Raw genomic sequence first — 24,311 nt, 5'->3', positions numbered from 1 at the left:
AGACATGGGTCTTTACACTGACAGTCCCATCTTTAAAACATTTTATGGGGAACCACATGTATGTCAGTATCTTATATTTAAGTTGCCGTTTCAGAAACGTGGTCCCAAAGGAGACTTCTGTATTTTCAATATGAAACTAAACAGATACCGTAGGAATGCCAGTATGGTACATGTTGCTGTGAGGCTGTCTGACCCTAGAGCACAAAAACCATACGTGCAGTAGATTGCTGTTTTGAGCAGGGAGAGTCTGTGTTAGCCTTGAGGCCGGTTCCCAGTCATGATCATGGCAACTATTTCCTTATATTATTTACAGTGAGAGAATAAAGCTCCTAAAATATAGTGAACAAAATGTAAACGCAACATGTAAAGTGTTGGTCCCATGTTTCATGAGCTGAAATAAAAGATCCCCAAAAATGTCCATACAAACAAAAAGCTTATTTCTCTCAAATTTGTTTACATCACTGTTAGTGAGCATTTATCCTTTTCCAAGATAATCCATCCATCTGACAGGTGTGGCATATCAAGAAGCTGATTAAACAGCATGATTATTATCATCATTACACAGGTGCACCTTGTGCTGGGGACAATAAAAGGCCACTCTAAAAAGTGCAGTTTTGTCACACACCTCAATGCCACAGATGTCTCAAGTTTTGAGGGAGCGTGCAATTGGCATGCTGACTGCAGGAATGTTGACCAGAGCTGTTGCCATAGAATTGAATGTACATTTTTCTAACTTAAGCTGCCTCCAAAGTCGTTTTAGAGAATTTGGCAGTACATCCAGCCGGGCTCACAACCGCAGACCACGTGTAACCACACCAGCCCAGGACCTCCACATCTGGCTTCTTCACCTGCGAGATCGTCTGAGACTAGCCACCCGGACAGTTGATGAATCTGTGGGTTTGCACAACCAAATAATTTTGGCACAAACTGTCAGAAACGTCTCAGGGAAGCTCATCGTCGTCACCAGGATCTTGACCTGACTGCAGTTCGGCATCATGACCAACTTCAGTGGGCAAATGCTCACCTTCGATGGCCACTGACACGCTTGAGAAGTTTGCTCTTGATGAATCCCGGTTTCAACTGTATCAGGCAGATGGCAGACAGTGTGTATGGTGTCGTGTGTGCAAGAGGTTTGCTGATGTCAACATTGTGAACAGAGTGCCCCATTGTGGCAGCGGGGTTGTAGTATAAACTACTGACAACGAACACATCTGGATTTTATCGATGGCAATTTGAATGCACAGAGATACCGTGACGAGATCCTGAAGCCCATTGTCGTGCCATTCTTCCGCCACCATCGCTCATGTTTCAGCATAATAATGCACGGCCCCATGTCAAAAGGATTTGTACACAATATCTGGAAGCTGAAAATGCCTCCGTTTTTCCATGGCCTGCATACTCACCAGACGTCACCCATTGAGTATGTTTGGAATGCCCTGGATCGACGTGTACGGCAGCGTGTTCCAGTTCCTGCCAATATCAACGCCAGATATTGACTGGTTTTCTAATCCATGCCCCTACTTTTTTTAAGGTATCTGGGACCAACACTATTCCCAGTCATGAGAAATCCATAGATTAGGGCCTAATGAATTTCCTTACCTTACAAGAAGTTAAGCTTTATGTTGATGTATAATACTTGTATTTTCATGAATGCTAAATATTTATATATTTACATCTAGAGCACAGGGCGAGGTGTGCTAAAGATGGCAGCGGTGTAATTTCCCTTGAATGAATATCGAAACGCTACCAAAGTTTGAATTGACCCAAGAGATGACCACACGGAAGACTTGCACAAACAACAAAATGGGTGGCTGCGATGGGATTCGAACCCACGCCTCCAGAGAGACCGGAGCCTAAACCCAGCGCCTTAGACCACTCGGCCACGCTACCCTTCACCGCCAAAAGTCCCACACTTTGTCCTCTGTTACCTAAGCCTGCTAAGATACCATTAATTTCGGTATCTTTTTTTTTCCTTTTTGCTTTTGTATCCTTCATTTATATCATGTTGCTTTTTCTTACTGTCTCAACACATTATTTGTTTTGCTGCTATGTCTGAAGAGCACATTTATAGAGCCCTTTTACCTCTCTTGGGTAGGGGGCGGTATTTTCACGTCCGGAAGAAAAGTGCGCCCAAAGTAAACTGCCTGTTACTCAGGCCCAGAAGCTAGGATATGCATATAATTGGTAGATTTGGATAGAAGATACTCCAAAGGTTCTAAAACTGTTAAAATTATGTCTGTGAGTATAACATAACTCATATGGCAGGCAAAACCCAGAGGACAAACCATCCCCCCAAAAATTCAGCCTTCCACTGTTTCCAATGGCTTTCATGTTTATTATGAGGCAAAGTCCTCCCAGATTGCAGTTCCTAGGGCTTCCACTAGATGTCAACAGTCTTTAGAAAGACTTTCAGGCTGGTTTTTGGAAAAATGAGCTAGAAGTTGTAGTTTTTCTAAGTGACTCCCATTTTGGCTGTAGGGTTTCAATTGCGCTTGGGTGAAAGCGCGTTCTTTGTTATTTATCTCCAGTATTGAACATACTATTCTCTGTCTTAAATTTTATCGTTTTTTTACTTATTAGGGTACCTGAGGTTTGATTATAAGCGTTGTTTGACTTGTTTGGATAAGTTTATTGGTAACGTTTGGGATTCATTTTGTATGCATTTTGAAGGAGGGAAACCGGTGGATTATTGAATGAAGCGTGCCAGCTAAACAGAGTTTTTATGGATATAAAGAAGGACTTTATCGAACAAAAGGACCATTTGTGATGTAACTGGGACCTTTTGGAGTGCCAACAGAAGAAGATCTTCAAAGGTAAGGCATTTATTATATTGCTATTTCTGACTTTCGTGTCGCACCTGCCTGGTTGAAAAATGTTTTTCATGTTTTTGTATGCGGGGCGCTGTCCTCAGGTAATCGCATGGTGTGCTTTCACCGTAAAGCCTTTTTGAAATCTGACACAGTGGCTGGATTAACAAGAAGTTAAGCTTTATGTTGATGTATAATACTTGTATTTTCATGAATGCTAAATATTTATATATTTACATCTAGAGCACAGGGCGAGGTGTGCTAAAGATGGCAGCGGTGTAATTTCCCTTGAATGAATATCGAAACGCTACCAAAGTTTGAATTGACCCAAGAGATGACCACACGGAAGACTTGCACAATCAACAAAATGGATGGCAGCGATGGGATTCGAACCCACGCCTCCAGAGAGACTGGAGCCTAAATCCAGCGCCTTAGACCACTCGGCCACGCTACCCTTCACCGCCAAAAGTCCCACACTTTGTCATCTGTTACCTAAGCCTGCTAAGATACCATTAATTTCGGTCTCTTCTTTTTTCCTTTTTCCTTTTGTATCCTTCATCTATATCATGTTGCTTTTTCTTACTGTCTCAACACATTATTTGTTTTGCTGCTATGTCTGAAGAGCACATTTATAGAGCCCTTTTACCTCTCTTGGGTAGGGGGCGGTATTTTCACGTCCGGAAGAAAAGTGCGCCCAAAGTAAACTGCCTGTTACTCAGGCCCAGAAGCTAGGATATGCATATAATTGGTAGATTTGGATAGAAGATACTCCAAAGGTTCTAAAACTGTTAAAATTATGTCTGTGAGTATAACATAACTCATATGGCAGGCAAAACCCAGAGGACAAACCATCCCCCCAAAAATTCAGCCTTCCACTGTTTCCAATGGCTTTCATGTTTATTATGAGGCAAAGTCCTCCCAGATTGCAGTTCCTAGGGCTTCCACTAGATGTCAACAGTCTTTAGAAAGACTTTCAGGCTGGTTTTTGGAAAAATGAGCTAGAAGTTGTAGTTTTTCTAAGTGACTCCCATTTTGGCTGTAGGGTTTCAATTGCGCTTGGGTGAAAGCGCGTTCTTTGTTATTTATCTCCAGTATTGAACATACTATTCTCTGTCTTAAATTTTATCGTTTTTTTACTTATTAGGGTACCTGAGGTTTGATTATAAGCGTTGTTTGACTTGTTTGGATAAGTTTATTGGTAACGTTTGGGATTCATTTTGTATGCATTTTGAAGGAGGGAAACCGGTGGATTATTGAATGAAGCGTGCCAGCTAAACAGAGTTTTTATGGATATAAAGAAGGACTTTATCGAACAAAAGGACCATTTGTGATGTAACTGGGACCTTTTGGAGTGCCAACAGAAGAAGATCTTCAAAGGTAAGGCATTTATTATATTGCTATTTCTGACTTTCGTGTCGCACCTGCCTGGTTGAAAAATGTTTTTCATGTTTTTGTATGCGGGGCGCTGTCCTCAGGTAATCGCATGGTGTGCTTTCACCGTAAAGCCTTTTTGAAATCTGACACAGTGGCTGGATTAACAAGAAGTTAAGCTTTATGTTGATGTATAATACTTGTATTTTCATGAATGCTAAATATTTATATATTTACATCTAGAGCACAGGGCGAGGTGTGCTAAAGATGGCAGCGGTGTAATTTCCCTTGAATGAATATCGAAACGCTACCAAAGTTTGAATTGACCCAAGAGATGACCACACGGAAGACTTGCACAATCAACAAAATGGATGGCAGCGATGGGATTCGAACCCACGCCTCCAGAGAGACTGGAGCCTAAATCCAGCGCCTTAGACCACTCGGCCACGCTACCCTTCACCGCCAAAAGTTCCACACTTTGTCATCTGTTACCTAAGCCTGCTAAGATACCATTAATTTCGGTCTCTTCTTTTTTCATTTTTCCTTTTGTATCCTTCATTTATATCATGTTGCTTTTTCTTACTGTCTCAACACATTATTTGTTTTGCTGCTATGTCTGAAGAGCACATTTATAGAGCCCTTTTACCTCTCTTGGGTAGGGGGCGGTATTTTCACGTCCGGAAGAAAAGTGCGCCCAAAGTAAACTGCCTGTTACTCAGGCCCAGAAGCTAGGATATGCATATAATTGGTAGATTTGGATAGAAGATACTCCAAAGGTTCTAAAACTGTTAAAATTATGTCTGTGAGTATAACATAACTCATATGGCAGACAAAACCCAGAGGACAAACCATCCCCCAAAAAATTCAGCCTTCCACTGTTTCCAATGGCTTTCATGTTTATTATGAGGCAAAGTCCTCCCAGATTGCAGTTCCTAGGGCTTCCACTAGATGTCAACAGTCTTTAGAAAGACTTTCAGGCTGGTTTTTGGAAAAATGAGCTAGAAGTTGTAGTTTTTCTAAGTGACTCCCATTTTGGCTGTAGGGTTTCAATTGCGCTTGGGTGAAAGCACGTTCTTTGTTATTTATCTCCAGTATTGAACATACTATTCTCTGTCTTAAATTTTATCGTTTTTTTACTTATTAGGGTACCTGAGGTTTGATTATAAGCGTTGTTTGACTTGTTTGGATAAGTTTATTGGTAACGTTTGGGATTCATTTTGTATGCATTTTGAAGGAGGGAAACCGGTGGATTATTGAATGAAGCGTGCCAGCTAAACAGAGTTTTTATGGATATAAAGAAGGACTTTATCGAACAAAAGGACCATTTGTGATGTAACTGGGACCTTTTGGAGTGCCAACAGAAGAAGATCTTCAAAGGTAAGGCATTTATTATATTGCTATTTCTGACTTTCGTGTCGCACCTGCCTGGTTGAAAAATGTTTTTCATGTTTTTGTATGCGGGGCGCTGTCCTCAGGTAATCGCATGGTGTGCTTTCACCGTAAAGCCTTTTTGAAATCTGACACAGTGGCTGGATTAACAAGAAGTTAAGCTTTATGTTGATGTATAATACTTGTATTTTCATGAATGCTAAATATTTATATATTTACATCTAGAGCACAGGGCGAGGTGTGCTAAAGATGGCAGCGGTGTAATTTCCCTTGAATGAATATCGAAACGCTACCAAAGTTTGAATTGACCCAAGAGATGACCACACGGAAGACTTGCACAATCAACAAAATGGATGGCAGCGATGGGATTCGAACCCACGCCTCCAGAGAGACTGGAGCCTAAATCCAGCGCCTTAGACCACTCGGCCACGCTACCCTTCACCGCCAAAAGTTCCACACTTTGTCATCTGTTACCTAAGCCTGCTAAGATACCATTAATTTCGGTCTCTTCTTTTTTCATTTTTCCTTTTGTATCCTTCATTTATATCATGTTGCTTTTTCTTACTGTCTCAACACATTATTTGTTTTGCTGCTATGTCTGAAGAGCACATTTATAGAGCCCTTTAACCTCTCTTGGGTAGGGGGCGGTATTTTCACGTCCAGAAGAAAAGTGCGCCCAAAGTAAACTGCCTGTTACTCAGGCCCAGAAGCTAGGATATGCATACAATTGGTAGATTTGGATAGAAGATACTCTAAAGGTTCTAAAACTGTTAAAATTATGTCTGTGAGTATAACAGAACTGATATGGCAGGCAAAACCCAGAGGACAAACCATCCCCCCAAAAATTCAGCCTTCCACTGTTTCCAATGGCTTTCATGTTTATTATGAGGCAAAGTCCTCCCAGATTGCAATTCCTAGGGCTTCCACTAGATGTCAACAGTCTTTAGAAAGACTTTCAGGCTGGTTTCTGGAAAAATGAGCTAGAAGTTGTAGTTTTTCTAAGTGGCTCCCATTTTGGCTGTAGGGTTTCAATTGCGCTTGGGTGAAAGCGCGTTCTTTGTTATTTATCTCCAGTATTGAACATACTATTCTCTGTCTTAAATTTTATCGTTTTTTTTACTTATTAGGGTACCTGAGGTTTGATTATAAGCGTTGTTTGACTTGTTTGGAGAAGTTTATTGGTAACGTTTGGGATTCATTTTGTATGCATTTTGAAGGAGGGAAACCGGTGGATTATTGAATGAAGCGTGCCAGCTAAACAGAGTTTTTATGGATATAAAGAAGGACTTTATCGAACAAAAGGACCATTTGTGATGTAACTGGGACCTTTTGGAGTGCCAACAGAAGAAGATCTTCAAAGGTAAGGCATTTATTATATTGCTATTTCTGACTTTCGTGTCGCACCTGCCTGGTTGAAAAATGTTTTTCATGTTTTTGTATGCGGGGCGCTGTCCTCAGGTAATCGCATGGTGTGCTTTCACCGTAAAGCCTTTTTGAAATCTGACACAGTGGCTGGATTAACAAGAAGTTAAGCTTTATGTTGATGTATAATACTTGTATTTTCATGAATGCTAAATATTTATATATTTACATCTAGAGCACAGGGCGAGGTGTGCTAAAGATGGCAGCGGTGTAATTTCCCTTGAATGAATATCGAAACGCTACCAAAGTTTGAATTGACCCAAGAGATGACCACACGGAAGACTTGCACAATCAACAAATTGGATGGCAGCGATGGGATTCGAACCCACGCCTCCAGAGAGACTGGAGCCTAAATCCAGCGCCTTAGACCACTCGGCCACGCTACCCTTCACCGCCAAAAGTTCCACACTTTGTCATCTGTTACCTAAGCCTGCTAAGATACCATTAATTTCGGTCTCTTCTTTTTTCATTTTTCCTTTTGTATCCTTCATTTATATCATGTTGCTTTTTCTTACTGTCTCAACACATTATTTGTTTTGCTGCTATGTCTGAAGAGCACATTTATAGAGCCCTTTTACCTCTCTTGGGTAGGGGGCGGTATTTTCACGTCCGGAAGAAAAGTGCGCCCAAAGTAAACTGCCTGTTACTCAGGCCCAGAAGCTAGGATATGCATATAATTGGTAGATTTGGATAGAAGATACTCCAAAGGTTCTAAAACTGTTAAAATTATGTCTGTGAGTATAACATAACTCATATGGCAGGCAAAACCCAGAGGACAAACCATCCCCCCAAAAATTCAGCCTTCCACTGTTTCCAATGGCTTTCATGTTTATTATGAGGCAAAGTCCTCCCAGATTGCAGTTCCTAGGGCTTCCACTAGATGTCAACAGTCTTTAGAAAGACTTTCAGGCTGGTTTTTGGAAAAATGAGCTAGAAGTTGTAGTTTTTCTAAGTGACTCCCATTTTGGCTGTAGGGTTTCAATTGCGCTTGGGTGAAAGCGCGTTCTTTGTTATTTATCTCCAGTATTGAACATACTATTCTCTGTCTTAAATTTTATCGTTTTTTTACTTATTAGGGTACCTGAGGTTTGATTATAAGCGTTGTTTGACTTGTTTGGATAAGTTTATTGGTAACGTTTGGGATTCATTTTGTATGCATTTTGAAGGAGGGAAACCGGTGGATTATTGAATGAAGCGTGCCAGCTAAACAGAGTTTTTATGGATATAAAGAAGGACTTTATCGAACAAAAGGACCATTTGTGATGTAACTGGGACCTTTTGGAGTGCCAACAGAAGAAGATCTTCAAAGGTAAGGCATTTATTATATTGCTATTTCTGACTTTCGTGTCGCACCTGCCTGGTTGAAAAATGTTTTTCATGTTTTTGTATGCGGGGCGCTGTCCTCAGGTAATCGCATGGTGTGCTTTCACCGTAAAGCCTTTTTGAAATCTGACACAGTGGCTGGATTAACAAGAAGTTAAGCTTTATGTTGATGTATAATACTTGTATTTTCATGAATGCTAAATATTTATATATTTACATCTAGAGCACAGGGCGAGGTGTGCTAAAGATGGCAGCGGTGTAATTTCCCTTGAATGAATATCGAAACGCTACCAAAGTTTGAATTGACCCAAGAGATGACCACACGGAAGACTTGCACAATCAACAAAATGGATGGCAGCGATGGGATTCGAACCCACGCCTCCAGAGAGACTGGAGCCTAAATCCAGCGCCTTAGACCACTCGGCCACGCTACCCTTCACCGCAAAAGTTCCACACTTTGTCATCTGTTACCTAAGCCTGCTAAGATACCATTAATTTCGGTCTCTTCTTTTTTCCTTTTTCCTTTTGTATCCTTCATTTATATCATGTTGCTTTTTCTTACTGTCTCAACACATTATTTGTTTTGCTGCTATGTCTGAAGAGCACATTTATAGAGCCCTTTTACCTCTCTTGGGTAGGGGGCGGTATTTTCACGTCCGGAAGAAAAGTGCGCCCAAAGTAAACTGCCTGTTACTCAGGCCCAGAAGCTAGGATATGCATATAATTGGTAGATTTGGATAGAAGATACTCCAAAGGTTCTAAAACTGTTAAAATTATGTCTGTGAGTATAACATAACTCATATGGCAGGCAAAACCCAGAGGACAAACCATCCCCCCAAAAATTCAGCCTTCCACTGTTTCCAATGGCTTTCATGTTTATTATGAGGCAAAGTCCTCCCAGATTGCAGTTCCTAGGGCTTCCACTAGATGTCAACAGTCTTTAGAAAGACTTTCAGGCTGGTTTTTGGAAAAATGAGCTAGAAGTTGTAGTTTTTCTAAGTGACTCCCATTTTGGCTGTAGGGTTTCAATTGCGCTTGGGTGAAAGCGCGTTCTTTGTTATTTATCTCCAGTATTGAACATACTATTCTCTGTCTTAAATTTTATCGTTTTTTTACTTATTAGGGTACCTGAGGTTTGATTATAAGCGTTGTTTGACTTGTTTGGATAAGTTTATTGGTAACGTTTGGGATTCATTTTGTATGCATTTTGAAGGAGGGAAACCGGTGGATTATTGAATGAAGCGTGCCAGCTAAACAGAGTTTTTATGGATATAAAGAAGGACTTTATCGAACAAAAGGACCATTTGTGATGTAACTGGGACCTTTTGGAGTGCCAACAGAAGAAGATCTTCAAAGGTAAGGCATTTATTATATTGCTATTTCTGACTTTCGTGTCGCACCTGCCTGGTTGAAAAATGTTTTTCATGTTTTTGTATGCGGGGCGCTGTCCTCAGGTAATCGCATGGTGTGCTTTCACCGTAAAGCCTTTTTGAAATCTGACACAGTGGCTGGATTAACAAGAAGTTAAGCTTTATGTTGATGTATAATACTTGTATTTTCATGAATGCTAAATATTTATATATTTACATCTAGAGCACAGGGCGAGGTGTGCTAAAGATGGCAGCGGTGTAATTTCCCTTGAATGAATATCGAAACGCTACCAAAGTTTGAATTGACCCAAGAGATGACCACACGGAAGACTTGCACAATCAACAAAATGGATGGCAGCGATGGGATTCGAACCCACGCCTCCAGAGAGACTGGAGCCTAAATCCAGCGCCTTAGACCACTCGGCCACGCTACCCTTCACCGCCAAAAGTTCCACACTTTGTCATCTGTTACCTAAGCCTGCTAAGATACCATTAATTTCGGTCTCTTCTTTTTTCCTTTTTCCTTTTGTATCCTTCATTTATATCATGTTGCTTTTTCTTACTGTCTCAACACATTATTTGTTTTGCTGCTATGTCTGAAGAGCACATTTATAGAGCCCTTTTACCTCTCTTGGGTAGGGGGCGGTATTTTCACGTCCGGAAGAAAAGTGCGCCCAAAGTAAACTGCCTGTTACTCAGGCCCAGAAGCTAGGATATGCATATAATTGGTAGATTTGGATAGAAGATACTCCAAAGGTTCTAAAACTGTTAAAATTATGTCTGTGAGTATAACATAACTCATATGGCAGGCAAAACCCAGAGGACAAACCATCCCCCCAAAAATTCAGCCTTCCACTGTTTCCAATGGCTTTCATGTTTATTATGAGGCAAAGTCCTCCCAGATTGCAGTTCCTAGGGCTTCCACTAGATGTCAACAGTCTTTAGAAAGACTTTCAGGCTGGTTTTTGGAAAAATGAGCTAGAAGTTGTAGTTTTTCTAAGTGACTCCCATTTTGGCTGTAGGGTTTCAATTGCGCTTGGGTGAAAGCGCGTTCTTTGTTATTTATCTCCAGTATTGAACATACTATTCTCTGTCTTAAATTTTATCGTTTTTTTACTTATTAGGGTACCTGAGGTTTGATTATAAGCGTTGTTTGACTTGTTTGGATAAGTTTATTGGTAACGTTTGGGATTCATTTTGTATGCATTTTGAAGGAGGGAAACCGGTGGATTATTGAATGAAGCGTGCCAGCTAAACAGAGTTTTTATGGATATAAAGAAGGACTTTATCGAACAAAAGGACCATTTGTGATGTAACTGGGACCTTTTGGAGTGCCAACAGAAGAAGATCTTCAAAGGTAAGGCATTTATTATATTGCTATTTCTGACTTTCGTGTCGCACCTGCCTGGTTGAAAAATGTTTTTCATGTTTTTGTATGCGGGGCGCTGTCCTCAGGTAATCGCATGGTGTGCTTTCACCGTAAAGCCTTTTTGAAATCTGACACAGTGGCTGGATTAACAAGAAGTTAAGCTTTATGTTGATGTATAATACTTGTATTTTCATGAATGCTAAATATTTATATATTTACATCTAGAGCACAGGGCGAGGTGTGCTAAAGATGGCAGCGGTGTAATTTCCCTTGAATGAATATCGAAACGCTACCAAAGTTTGAATTGACCCAAGAGATGACCACACGGAAGACTTGCACAATCAACAAAATGGATGGCAGCGATGGGATTCGAACCCACGCCTCCAGAGAGACTGGAGCCTAAATCCAGCGCCTTAGACCACTCGGCCACGCTACCCTTCACCGCCAAAAGTTCCACACTTTGTCATCTGTTACCTAAGCCTGCTAAGATACCATTAATTTCGGTCTCTTCTTTTTTCCTTTTTCCTTTTGTATCCTTCATTTATATCATGTTGCTTTTTCTTACTGTCTCAACACATTATTTGTTTTGCTGCTATGTCTGAAGAGCACATTTATAGAGCCCTTTTACCTCTCTTGGGTAGGGGGCGGTATTTTCACGTCCGGAAGAAAAGTGCGCCCAAAGTAAACTGCCTGTTACTCAGGCCCAGAAGCTAGGATATGCATATAATTGGTAGATTTGGATAGAAGATACTCCAAAGGTTCTAAAACTGTTAAAATTATGTCTGTGAGTATAACATAACTCATATGGCAGGCAAAACCCAGAGGACAAACCATCCCCCCAAAAATTCAGCCTTCCACTGTTTCCAATGGCTTTCATGTTTATTATGAGGCAAAGTCCTCCCAGATTGCAGTTCCTAGGGCTTCCACTAGATGTCAACAGTCTTTAGAAAGACTTTCAGGCTGGTTTTTGGAAAAATGAGCTAGAAGTTGTAGTTTTTCTAAGTGACTCCCATTTTGGCTGTAGGGTTTCAATTGCGCTTGGGTGAAAGCGCGTTCTTTGTTATTTATCTCCAGTATTGAACATACTATTCTCTGTCTTAAATTTTATCGTTTTTTTACTTATTAGGGTACCTGAGGTTTGATTATAAGCGTTGTTTGACTTGTTTGGATAAGTTTATTGGTAACGTTTGGGATTCATTTTGTATGCATTTTGAAGGAGGGAAACCGGTGGATTATTGAATGAAGCGTGCCAGCTAAACAGAGTTTTTATGGATATAAAGAAGGACTTTATCGAACAAAAGGACCATTTGTGATGTAACTGGGACCTTTTGGAGTGCCAACAGAAGAAGATCTTCAAAGGTAAGGCATTTATTATATTGCTATTTCTGACTTTCGTGTCGCACCTGCCTGGTTGAAAAATGTTTTTCATGTTTTTGTATGCGGGGCGCTGTCCTCAGGTAATCGCATGGTGTGCTTTCACCGTAAAGCCTTTTTGAAATCTGACACAGTGGCTGGATTAACAAGAAGTTAAGCTTTATGTTGATGTATAATACTTGTATTTTCATGAATGCTAAATATTTATATATTTACATCTAGAGCACAGGGCGAGGTGTGCTAAAGATGGCAGCGGTGTAATTTCCCTTGAATGAATATCGAAACGCTACCAAAGTTTGAATTGACCCAAGAGATGACCACACGGAAGACTTGCACAATCAACAAAATGGATGGCAGCGATGGGATTCGAACCCACGCCTCCAGAGAGACTGGAGCCTAAATCCAGCGCCTTAGACCACTCGGCCACGCTACCCTTCACCGCCAAAAGTTCCACACTTTGTCATCTGTTACCTAAGCCTGCTAAGATACCATTAATTTCGGTCTCTTCTTTTTTCCTTTTTCCTTTTGTATCCTTCATTTATATCATGTTGCTTTTTCTTACTGTCTCAACACATTATTTGTTTTGCTGCTATGTCTGAAGAGCACATTTATAGAGCCCTTTTACCTCTCTTGGGTAGGGGGCGGTATTTTCACGTCCGGAAGAAAAGTGCGCCCAAAGTAAACTGCCTGTTACTCAGGCCCAGAAGCTAGGATATGCATATAATTGGTAGATTTGGATAGAAGATACTCCAAAGGTTCTAAAACTGTTAAAATTATGTCTGTGAGTATAACATAACTCATATGGCAGGCAAAACCCAGAGGACAAACCATCCCCCCAAAAATTCAGCCTTCCACTGTTTCCAATGGCTTTCATGTTTATTATGAGGCAAAGTCCTCCCAGATTGCAGTTCCTAGGGCTTCCACTAGATGTCAGCAGTCTTTAGAAAGACTTTCAGGCTGGTTTTTGGAAAAATGAGCTAGAAGTTGTAGTTTTTCTAAGTGACTCCCATTTTGGCTGTAGGGTTTCAATTGCGCTTGGGTGAAAGCACGTTCTTTGTTATTTATCTCCAGTATTGAACATACTATTCTCTGTCTTAAATTTTATCGTTTTTTTACTTATTAGGGTACCTGAGGTTTGATTATAAGCGTTGTTTGACTTGTTTGGATAAGTTTATTGGTAACGTTTGGGATTCATTTTGTATGCATTTTGAAGGAGGGAAACCGGTGGATTATTGAATGAAGCGTGCCAGCTAAACAGAGTTTTTATGGATATAAAGAAGGACTTTATCGAACAAAAGGACCATTTGTGATGTAACTGGGACCTTTTGGAGTGCCAACAGAAGAAGATCTTCAAAGGTAAGGCATTTATTATATTGCTATTTCTGACTTTCGTGTCGCACCTGCCTGGTTGAAAAATGTTTTTCATGTTTTTGTATGCGGGGCGCTGTCCTCAGGTAATCGCATGGTGTGCTTTCACCGTAAAGCCTTTTTGAAATCTGACACAGTGGCTGGATTAACAAGAAGTTAAGCTTTATGTTGATGTATAATACTTGTATTTTCATGAATGCTAAATATTTATATATTTACATCTAGAGCACAGGGCGAGGTGTGCTAAAGATGGCAGCGGTGTAATTTCCCTTGAATGAATATCGAAACGCTACCAAAGTTTGAATTGACCCAAGAGATGACCACACGGAAGACTTGCACAATCAACAAAATGGATGGCAGCGATGGGATTCGAACCCACGCCTCCAGAGAGACTGGAGCCTAAATCCAGCGCCTTAGACCACTCGGCCACGCTACCCTTCACCGCCAAAAGTTCCACACTTTGTCATCTGTTACCTAAGCCTGCTAAGATACCATTAATTTCGGTCTCTTCTTTTTTCCTTTTTCCTTTTGTATCCTTCATTTATATCATGTTGCTTTTTCTTACTGTCTCAACACATTATTTGTTTTGCTGCTATGTCTGAAGAGCACATTTATAGAGCCCTTTTACCTCTCTTGGGTAGGGGGCGGTATTTTCACGTCCGGAAGAAAAGTGCGCCCAAAGTAAACTGCCTGTTACTCAGGCCCAGAAGCTAGGATATGCATATAATTGGTAGATTTGGATAGAAGATACTCCAAAGGTTCTAAAACTGTTAAAATTATGTCTGTGAGTATAACATAACTCATATGGCAGGCAAAACCCAGAGGACAAACCATCCCCCCAAAAATTCAGCCTTCCACTGTTTCCAATGGCTTTCATGTTTATTATGAGGCAAAGTCCTCCCAGATTGCAGTTCCTAGGGCTTCCACTAGATGTCAACAGTCTTTAGAAAGACTTTCAGGCTGGTTTTTGGAAAAATGAGCTAGAAGTTGTAGTTTTTCTAAGTGACTCCCATTTTGGCTGTAGGGTTTCAATTGCGCTTGGGTGAAAGCGCGTTCTTTGTTATTTATCTCCAGTATTGAACATACTATTCTCTGTCTTAAATTTTATCGTTTTTTTACTTATTAGGGTACCTGAGGTTTGATTATAAGCGTTGTTTGACTTGTTTGGATAAGTTTATTGGTAACGTTTGGGATTCATTTTGTATGCATTTTGAAGGAGGGAAACCGGTGGATTATTGAATGAAGCGTGCCAGCTAAACAGAGTTTTTATGGATATAAAGAAGGACTTTATCGAACAAAAGGACCATTTGTGATGTAACTGGGACCTTTTGGAGTGCCAACAGAAGAAGATCTTCAAAGGTAAGGCATTTATTATATTGCTATTTCTGACTTTCGTGTCGCACCTGCCTGGTTGAAAAATGTTTTTCATGTTTTTGTATGCGGGGCGCTGTCCTCAGGTAATCGCATGGTGTGCTTTCACCGTAAAGCCTTTTTGAAATCTGACACAGTGGCTGGATTAACAAGAAGTTAAGCTTTATGTTGATGTATAATACTTGTATTTTCATGAATGCTAAATATTTATATATTTACATCTAGAGCACAGGGCGAGGTGTGCTAAAGATGGCAGCGGTGTAATTTCCCTTGAATGAATATCGAAACGCTACCAAAGTTTGAATTGACCCAAGAGATGACCACACGGAAGACTTGCACAATCAACAAAATGGATGGCAGCGATGGGATTCGAACCCACGCCTCCAGAGAGACTGGAGCCTAAATCCAGCGCCTTAGACCACTCGGCCACGCTACCCCTCACCGCCATAAGTCCCACACTTTGTCATCTGTTACCTAAGCCTGCTAAGATACCATTAATTTCGGTCTCTTCTTTTTTCCTTTTTCCTTTTGTATCCTTCATTTATATCATGTTGCTTTTTCTTACTGTCTCAACACATTATTTGTTTTGCTGCTATGTCTGAAGAGCACATTTATAGAGCCCTTTTACCTCTCTTGGGTAGGGGGCGGTATTTTCACGTCCGGAAGAAAAGTGCGCCCAAAGTAAACTGCCTGTTACTCAGGCCCAGAAGCTAGGATATGCATATAATTGGTAGATTTGGATAGAAGATACTCCAAAGGTTCTAAAACTGTTAAAATTATGTCTGTGAGTATAACATAACTCATATGGCAGGCAAAACCCAGAGGACAAACCATCCCCCCAAAAATTCAGCCTTCCACTGTTTCCAATGGCTTTCATGTTTATTATGAGGCAAAGTCCTCCCAGATTGCAGTTCCTAGGGCTTCCACTAGATGTCAACAGTCTTTAGAAAGACTTTCAGGCTGGTTTTTGGAAAAATGAGCTAGAAGTTGTAGTTTTTCTAAGTGACTCCCATTTTGGCTGTAGGGTTTCAATTGCGCTTGGGTGAAAGCGCGTTCTTTGTTATTTATCTCCAGTATTGAACATACTATTCTCTGTCTTAAATTTTATCGTTTTTTTACTTATTAGGGTACCTGAGGTTTGATTATAAGCGTTGTTTGACTTGTTTGGATAAGTTTATTGGTAACGTTTGGGATTCATTTTGTATGCATTTTGAAGGAGGGAAACCGGTGGATTATTGAATGAAGCGTGCCAGCTAAACAGAGTTTTTATGGATATAAAGAAGGACTTTATCGAACAAAAGGACCATTTGTGATGTAACTGGGACCTTTTGGAGTGCCAACAGAAGAAGATCTTCAAAGGTAAGGCATTTATTATATTGCTATTTCTGACTTTCGTGTCGCACCTGCCTGGTTGAAAAATGTTTTTCATGTTTTTGTATGCGGGGCGCTGTCCTCAGGTAATCGCATGGTGTGCTTTCACCGTAAAGCCTTTTTGAAATCTGACACAGTGGCTGGATTAACAAGAAGTTAAGCTTTATGTTGATGTATAATACTTGTATTTTCATGAATGCTAAATATTTATATATTTACATCTAGAGCACAGGGCGAGGTGTGCTAAAGATGGCAGCGGTGTAATTTCCCTTGAATGAATATCGAAACGCTACCAAAGTTTGAATTGACCCAAGAGATGACCACACGGAAGACTTGCACAATCAACAAAATGGATGGCAGCGATGGGATTCGAACCCACGCCTCCAGAGAGACTGGAGCCTAAATCCAGCGCCTTAGACCACTCGGCCACGCTACCCCTCACCGCCATAAGTCCCACACTTTGTCATCTGTTACCTAAGCCTGCTAAGATACCATTAATTTCGGTCTCTTCTTTTTTCCTTTTTCCTTTTGTATCCTTCATTTATATCATGTTGCTTTTTCTTACTGTCTCAACACATTATTTGTTTTGCTGCTATGTCTGAAGAGCACATTTATAGAGCCCTTTTACCTCTCTTGGGTAGGGGGCGGTATTTTCACGTCCGGAAGAAAAGTGCGCCCAAAGTAAACTGCCTGTTACTCAGGCCCAGAAGCTAGGATATGCATATAATTGGTAGATTTGGATAGAAGATACTCCAAAGGTTCTAAAACTGTTAAAATTATGTCTGTGAGTATAACATAACTCATATGGCAGGCAAAACCCAGAGGACAAACCATCCCCCCAAAAATTCAGCCTTCCACTGTTTCCAATGGCTTTCATGTTTATTATGAGGCAAAGTCCTCCCAGATTGCAGTTCCTAGGGCTTCCACTAGATGTCAACAGTCTTTAGAAAGACTTTCAGGCTGGTTTTTGGAAAAATGAGCTAGAAGTTGTAGTTTTTCTAAGTGACTCCCATTTTGGCTGTATGGTTTCAATTGCGCTTGGGTGAAAGTGCGTTCTTTGTTATTTATCTCCAGTATTGAACATACTATTCTCTGTCTTAAATTTTATCGTTTTTTTACTTATTAGGGTACCTGAGGTTTGATTATAAGCGTTGTTTGACTTGTTTGGATAAGTTTATTGGTAACGTTTGGGATTCATTTTGTATGCATTTTGAAGGAGGGAAACCGGTGGATTATTGAATGAAGCGTGCCAGCTAAACAGAGTTTTTATGGATATAAAGAAGGACTTTATCGAACAAAAGGACCATTTGTGATGTAACTGGGACCTTTTGGAGTGCCAACAGAAGAAGATCTTCAAAGGTAAGGCATTTATTATATTGCTATTTCTGACTTTCGTGTCGCACCTGCCTGGTTGAAAAATGTTTTTCATGTTTTTGTATGCGGGGCGCTGTCCTCAGGTAATCGCATGGTGTGCTTTCACCGTAAAGCCTTTTTGAAATCTGACACAGTGGCTGGATTAACAAGAAGTTAAGCTTTATGTTGATGTATAATACTTGTATTTTCATGAATGCTAAATATTTATATATTTACATCTAGAGCACAGGGCGAGGTGTGCTAAAGATGGCAGCGGTGTAATTTCCCTTGAATGAATATCGAAACGCTACCAAAGTTTGAATTGACCCAAGAGATGACCACACGGAAGACTTGCACAATCAACAAAATGGATGGCAGCGATGGGATTCGAACCCACGCCTCCAGAGAGACTGGAGCCTAAATCCAGCGCCTTAGACCACTCGGCCACGCTACCCTTCACCCCATAAGTCCCACACTTTGTCATCTGTTACCTAAGCCTGCTAAGATACCATTAATTTCGGTCTCTTCTTTTTTCATTTTTCCTTTTGTATCCTTCATTTATATCATGTTGCTTTTTCTTACTGTCTCAACACATTATTTGTTTTGCTGCTATGTCTGAAGAGCACATTTATAGAGCCCTTTTACCTCTCTTGGGTAGGGGGCGGTATTTTCACGTCCGGAAGAAAAGTGCGCCCAAAGTAAACTGCCTGTTACTCAGGCCCAGAAGCTAGGATATGCATATAATTGGTAGATCTGGATAGAAGATACTCCAAAGGTTCTAAAACTGTTAAAATTATGTCTGTGAGTATAACATAACTCATATGGCAGGCAAAACCCAGAGGACAAACCATCCCCCCAAAAATTCAGCCTTCCACTGTTTCCAATGGCTTTCATGTTTATTATGAGGCAAAGTCCTCCCAGATTGCAGTTCCTAGGGCTTCCACTAGATGTCAACAGTCTTTAGAAAGACTTTCAGGCTGGTTTTTGGAAAAATGAGCTAGAAGTTGTAGTTTTTCTAAGTGACTCCCATTTTGGCTGTAGGGTTTCAATTGCGCTTGGGTGAAAGCGCGTTCTTTGTTATTTATCTCCAGTATTGAACATACTATTCTCTGTCTTAAATTTTATCGTTTTTTTACTTATTAGGGTACCTGAGGTTTGATTATAAGCGTTGTTTGACTTGTTTGGATAAGTTTATTGGTAACGTTTGGGATTCATTTTGTATGCATTTTGAAGGAGGGAAACCGGTGGATTATTGAATGAAGCGTGCCAGCTAAACAGAGTTTTTATGGATATAAAGAAGGACTTTATCGAACAAAAGGACCATTTGTGATGTAACTGGGACCTTTTGGAGTGCCAACAGAAGAAGATCTTCAAAGGTAAGGCATTTATTATATTGCTATTTCTGACTTTCGTGTCGCACCTGCCTGGTTGAAAAATGTTTTTCATGTTTTTGTATGCGGGGCGCTGTCCTCAGGTAATCGCATGGTGTGCTTTCACCGTAAAGCCTTTTTGAAATCTGACACAGTGGCTGGATTAACAAGAAGTTAAGCTTTATGTTGATGTATAATACTCGTATTTTCATGAATGCTAAATATTTATATATTTACATCTAGAGCACAGGGCGAGGTGTGCTAAAGATGGCAGCGGTGTAATTTCCCTTGAATGAATATCGAAACGCTACCAAAGTTTGAATTGACCCAAGAGATGACCACACGGAAGACTTGCACAATCAACAAAATGGATGGCAGCGATGGGATTCGAACCCACGCCTCCAGAGAGACTGGAGCCTAAATCCAGCGCCTTAGACCACTCGGCCACGCTACCCCTCACCGCCAAAAGTCCCACACTTTGTCATCTGTTACCTAAGCCTGCTAAGATACCATTAATTTCGGTCTCTTCTTTTTTCCTTTTTCCTTTTGTATCCTTCATTTATATCATGTTGCTTTTTCTTACTGTCTCAAAACATTATTTGTTTTGCTGCTATGTCTGAAGAGCACATTTATAGAGCCCTTTTACCTCTCTTGGGTAGGGGGCGGTATTTTCACGTCCGGAAGAAAAGTGCGCCCAAAGTAAACTGCCTGTTACTCAGGCCCAGAAGCTAGGATATGCATATAATTGGTAGATTTGGATAGAAGATACTCCAAAGGTTCTAAAACTGTTAAAATTATGTCTGTGAGTATAACATAACTCATATGGCAGGCAAAACCCAGAGGACAAACCATCCCCCCAAAAATTCAGCCTTCCACTGTTTCCAATGGCTTTCATGTTTATTATGAGGCAAAGTCCTCCCAGATTGCAGTTCCTAGGGCTTCCACTAGATGTCAACAGTCTTTAGAAAGACTTTCAGGCTGGTTTTTGGAAAAATGAGCTAGAAGTTGTAGTTTTTCTAAGTGACTCCCATTTTGGCTGTATGGTTTCAATTGCGCTTGGGTGAAAGCGCGTTCTTTGTTATTTATCTCCAGTATTGAACATACTATTCTCTGTCTTAAATTTTATCGTTTTTTTACTTATTAGGGTACCTGAGGTTTGATTATAAGCGTTGTTTGACTTGTTTGGATAAGTTTATTGGTAACGTTTGGGATTCATTTTGTATGCATTTTGAAGGAGGGAAACCGGTGGATTATTGAATGAAGCGTGCCAGCTAAACAGAGTTTTTATGGATATAAAGAAGGACTTTATCGAACAAAAGGACCATTTGTGATGTAACTGGGACCTTTTGGAGTGCCAACAGAAGAAGATCTTCAAAGGTAAGGCATTTATTATATTGCTATTTCTGACTTTCGTGTCGCACCTGCCTGGTTGAAAAATGTTTTTCATGTTTTTGTATGCGGGGCGCTGTCCTCAGGTAATCGCATGGTGTGCTTTCACCGTAAAGCCTTTTTGAAATCTGACACAGTGGCTGGATTAACAAGAAGTTAAGCTTTATGTTGATGTATAATACTTGTATTTTCATGAATGCTAAATATTTATATATTTACATCTAGAGCACAGGGCGAGGTGTGCTAAAGATGGCAGCGGTGTAATTTCCCTTGAATGAATATCGAAACGCTACCAAAGTTTGAATTGACCCAAGAGATGACCACACGGAAGACTTGCACAATCAACAAAATGGATGGCAGCGATGGGATTCGAACCCACGCCTCCAGAGAGACTGGAGCCTAAATCCAGCGCCTTAGACCACTCGGCCACGCTACCCCTCACCGCCATAAGTCCCACACTTTGTCATCTGTTACCTAAGCCTGCTAAGATACCATTAATTTCGGTCTCTTCTTTTTTCCTTTTTCCTTTTGTATCCTTCATTTATATCATGTTGCTTTTTCTTACTGTCTCAAAACATTATTTGTTTTGCTGCTATGTCTGAAGAGCACATTTATAGAGCCCTTTTACCTCTCTTGGGTAGGGGGCGGTATTTTCACGTCCGGAAGAAAAGTGCGCCCAAAGTAAACTGCCTGTTACTCAGGCCCAGAAGCTAGGATATGCATATAATTGGTAGATTTGGATAGAAGATACTCCAAAGGTTCTAAAACTGTTAAAATTATGTCTGTGAGTATAACATAACTCATATGGCAGGCAAAACCCAGAGGACAAACCATCCCCCCAAAAATTCAGCCTTCCACTGTTTCCAATGGCTTTCATGTTTATTATGAGGCAAAGTCCTCCCAGATTGCAGTTCCTAGGGCTTCCACTAGATGTCAACAGTCTTTAGAAAGACTTTCAGGCTGGTTTTTGGAAAAATGAGCTAGAAGTTGTAGTTTTTCTAAGTGACTCCCATTTTGGCTGTATGGTTTCAATTGCGCTTGGGTGAAAGCACGTTCTTTGTTATTTATCTCCAGTATTGAACATACTATTCTCTGTCTTAAATTTTATCGTTTTTTTACTTATTAGGGTACCTGAGGTTTGATTATAAGCGTTGTTTGACTTGTTTGGATAAGTTTATTGGTAACGTTTGGGATTCATTTTGTATGCATTTTGAAGGAGGGAAACCGGTGGATTATTGAATGAAGCGTGCCAGCTAAACAGAGTTTTTATGGATATAAAGAAGGACTTTATCGAACAAAAGGACCATTTGTGATGTAACTGGGACCTTTTGGAGTGCCAACAGAAGAAGATCTTCAAAGGTAAGGCATTTATTATATTGCTATTTCTGACTTTCGTGTCGCACCTGCCTGGTTGAAAAATGTTTTTCATGTTTTTGTATGCGGGGCGCTGTCCTCAGGTAATCGCATGGTGTGCTTTCACCGTAAAGCCTTTTTGAAATCTGACACAGTGGCTGGATTAACAAGAAGTTAAGCTTTATGTTGATGTATAATACTTGTATTTTCATGAATGCTAAATATTTATATATTTACATCTAGAGCACAGGGCGAGGTGTGCTAAAGATGGCAGCGGTGTAATTTCCCTTGAATGAATATCGAAACGCTACCAACGTTTGAATTGACCCAAGAGATGACCACACGGAAGACTTGCACAATCAACAAAATGGATGGCAGCGATGGGATTCGAACCCACGCCTCCAGAGAGACTGGAGCCTAAATCCAGCGCCTTAGACCACTCGGCCACGCTACCCCTCACCCCATAAGTCCCACACTTTGTCATCTGTTACCTAAGCCTGCTAAGATACCATTAATTTCGGTCTCTTCTTTTTTCCTTTTTCCTTTTGTATCCTTCATTTATATCATGTTGCTTTTTCTTACTGTCTCAACACATTATTTGTTTTGCTGCTATGTCTGAAGAGCACATTTATAGAGCCCTTTTACCTCTCTTGGGTAGGGGGCGGTATTTTCACGTCCGGAAGAAAAGTGCGCCCAAAGTAAACTGCCTGTTACTCAGGCCCAGAAGCTAGGATATGCATATAATTGGTAGATTTGGATAGAAGATACTCCAAAGGTTCTAAAACTGTTAAAATTATGTCTGTGAGTATAACATAACTCATATGGCAGGCAAAACCCAGAGGACAAACCATCCCCCCAAAAATTCAGCCTTCCACTGTTTCCAATGGCTTTCATGTTTATTATGAGGCAAAGTCCTCCCAGATTGCAGTTCCTAGGGCTTCCACTAGATGTCAACAGTCTTTAGAAAGACTTTCAGGCTGGTTTTTGGAAAAATGAGCTAGAAGTTGTAGTTTTTCTAAGTGACTCCCATTTTGGCTGTATGGTTTCAATTGCGCTTGGGTGAAAGTGCGTTCTTTGTTATTTATCTCCAGTATTGAACATACTATTCTCTGTCTTAAATTTTATCGTTTTTTTACTTATTAGGGTACCTGAGGTTTGATTATAAGCGTTGTTTGACTTGTTTGGATAAGTTTATTGGTAACGTTTGGGATTCATTTTGTATGCATTTTGAAGGAGGGAAACCGGTGGATTATTGAATGAAGCGTGCCAGCTAAACAGAGTTTTTATGGATATAAAGAAGGACTTTATCGAACAAAAGGACCATTTGTGATGTAACTGGGACCTTTTGGAGTGCCAACAGAAGAAGATCTTCAAAGGTAAGGCATTTATTATATTGCTATTTCTGACTTTCGTGTCGCACCTGCCTGGTTGAAAAATGTTTTTCATGTTTTTGTATGCGGGGCGCTGTCCTCAGGTAATCGCATGGTGTGCTTTCACCGTAAAGCCTTTTTGAAATCTGACACAGTGGCTGGATTAACAAGAAGTTAAGCTTTATGTTGATGTATAATACTTGTATTTTCATGAATGCTAAATATTTATATATTTACATCTAGAGCACAGGGCGAGGTGTGCTAAAGATGGCAGCGGTGTAATTTCCCTTGAATGAATATCGAAACGCTACCAAAGTTTGAATTGACCCAAGAGATGACCACACGGAAGACTTGCACAATCAACAAAATGGATGGCAGCGATGGGATTCGAACCCACGCCTCCAGAGAGACTGGAGCCTAAATCCAGCGCCTTAGACCACTCGGCCACGCTACCCCTCACCGCCATAAGTCCCACACTTTGTCATCTGTTACCTAAGCCTGCTAAGATACCATTAATTTCGGTCTCTTCTTTTTTCATTTTTCCTTTTGTATCCTTCATTTATATCATGTTGCTTTTTCTTACTGTCTCAAAACATTATTTGTTTTGCTGCTATGTCTGAAGAGCACATTTATAGAGCCCTTTTACCTCTCTTGGGTAGGGGGCGGTATTTTCACGTCCGGAAGAAAAGTGCGCCCAAAGTAAACTGCCTGTTACTCAGGCCCAGAAGCTAGGATATGCATATAATTGGTAGATTTGGATAGAAGATACTCCAAAGGTTCTAAAACTGTTAAAATTATGTCTGTGAGTATAACATAACTCATATGGCAGGCAAAACCCAGAGGACAAACCATCCCCCCAAAAATTCAGCCTTCCACTGTTTCCAATGGCTTTCATGTTTATTATGAGGCAAAGTCCTCCCAGATTGCAGTTCCTAGGGCTT

The 24,311-nt window shown here is 40.5% G+C and overlaps 17 non-coding genes across 17 annotated transcripts; all 17 read right to left on the bottom strand.

Annotated features, from left to right (window-relative positions):
- Positions 1-1,808: 1,808 nt before the first annotated feature.
- trnal-uag (transfer RNA leucine (anticodon UAG)) lies at positions 1,809-1,890 on the bottom strand. Its single transcript has one exon. It is a non-coding gene; the product is annotated as a tRNA-Leu (tRNA).
- Positions 1,891-3,179: 1,289 nt separating this feature from the next.
- Positions 3,180-3,261, bottom strand: trnal-uag (transfer RNA leucine (anticodon UAG)). Its single transcript has one exon. It is a non-coding gene; the product is annotated as a tRNA-Leu (tRNA).
- Positions 3,262-4,550: 1,289 nt separating this feature from the next.
- trnal-uag (transfer RNA leucine (anticodon UAG)) lies at positions 4,551-4,632 on the bottom strand. The gene has a single exon. It is a non-coding gene; the product is annotated as a tRNA-Leu (tRNA).
- A 1,289-nt stretch (positions 4,633-5,921) lies between these two features.
- trnal-uag (transfer RNA leucine (anticodon UAG)) lies at positions 5,922-6,003 on the bottom strand. The gene has a single exon. It is a non-coding gene; the product is annotated as a tRNA-Leu (tRNA).
- A 1,290-nt stretch (positions 6,004-7,293) lies between these two features.
- trnal-uag (transfer RNA leucine (anticodon UAG)) lies at positions 7,294-7,375 on the bottom strand. Its single transcript has one exon. It is a non-coding gene; the product is annotated as a tRNA-Leu (tRNA).
- A 1,289-nt stretch (positions 7,376-8,664) lies between these two features.
- trnal-uag (transfer RNA leucine (anticodon UAG)) lies at positions 8,665-8,746 on the bottom strand. Its single transcript has one exon. It is a non-coding gene; the product is annotated as a tRNA-Leu (tRNA).
- Positions 8,747-10,034: 1,288 nt separating this feature from the next.
- Positions 10,035-10,116, bottom strand: trnal-uag (transfer RNA leucine (anticodon UAG)). The gene has a single exon. It is a non-coding gene; the product is annotated as a tRNA-Leu (tRNA).
- Positions 10,117-11,405: 1,289 nt separating this feature from the next.
- trnal-uag (transfer RNA leucine (anticodon UAG)) lies at positions 11,406-11,487 on the bottom strand. Its single transcript has one exon. It is a non-coding gene; the product is annotated as a tRNA-Leu (tRNA).
- A 1,289-nt stretch (positions 11,488-12,776) lies between these two features.
- Positions 12,777-12,858, bottom strand: trnal-uag (transfer RNA leucine (anticodon UAG)). Its single transcript has one exon. It is a non-coding gene; the product is annotated as a tRNA-Leu (tRNA).
- A 1,289-nt stretch (positions 12,859-14,147) lies between these two features.
- On the bottom strand, positions 14,148-14,229 carry trnal-uag (transfer RNA leucine (anticodon UAG)). The gene has a single exon. It is a non-coding gene; the product is annotated as a tRNA-Leu (tRNA).
- Positions 14,230-15,518: 1,289 nt separating this feature from the next.
- Positions 15,519-15,600, bottom strand: trnal-uag (transfer RNA leucine (anticodon UAG)). The gene has a single exon. It is a non-coding gene; the product is annotated as a tRNA-Leu (tRNA).
- Positions 15,601-16,889: 1,289 nt separating this feature from the next.
- On the bottom strand, positions 16,890-16,971 carry trnal-uag (transfer RNA leucine (anticodon UAG)). Its single transcript has one exon. It is a non-coding gene; the product is annotated as a tRNA-Leu (tRNA).
- Positions 16,972-18,260: 1,289 nt separating this feature from the next.
- On the bottom strand, positions 18,261-18,342 carry trnal-uag (transfer RNA leucine (anticodon UAG)). The gene has a single exon. It is a non-coding gene; the product is annotated as a tRNA-Leu (tRNA).
- Positions 18,343-19,630: 1,288 nt separating this feature from the next.
- Positions 19,631-19,712, bottom strand: trnal-uag (transfer RNA leucine (anticodon UAG)). The gene has a single exon. It is a non-coding gene; the product is annotated as a tRNA-Leu (tRNA).
- Positions 19,713-21,001: 1,289 nt separating this feature from the next.
- Positions 21,002-21,083, bottom strand: trnal-uag (transfer RNA leucine (anticodon UAG)). Its single transcript has one exon. It is a non-coding gene; the product is annotated as a tRNA-Leu (tRNA).
- Positions 21,084-22,372: 1,289 nt separating this feature from the next.
- On the bottom strand, positions 22,373-22,454 carry trnal-uag (transfer RNA leucine (anticodon UAG)). Its single transcript has one exon. It is a non-coding gene; the product is annotated as a tRNA-Leu (tRNA).
- Positions 22,455-23,742: 1,288 nt separating this feature from the next.
- Positions 23,743-23,824, bottom strand: trnal-uag (transfer RNA leucine (anticodon UAG)). The gene has a single exon. It is a non-coding gene; the product is annotated as a tRNA-Leu (tRNA).
- Between the last annotated feature and the right edge of the window lie 487 nt (positions 23,825-24,311).

Source organism: Salvelinus alpinus, chromosome 18 (assembly GCF_045679555.1).
Source record: "Salvelinus alpinus chromosome 18, SLU_Salpinus.1, whole genome shotgun sequence".
Classification (NCBI taxonomy): Eukaryota; Metazoa; Chordata; class Actinopteri; order Salmoniformes; family Salmonidae; genus Salvelinus; species Salvelinus alpinus.
The sequence above is the reverse complement of the archived record's forward strand: the minus strand, read 5'-3'. Positions and strand labels throughout refer to the sequence as shown.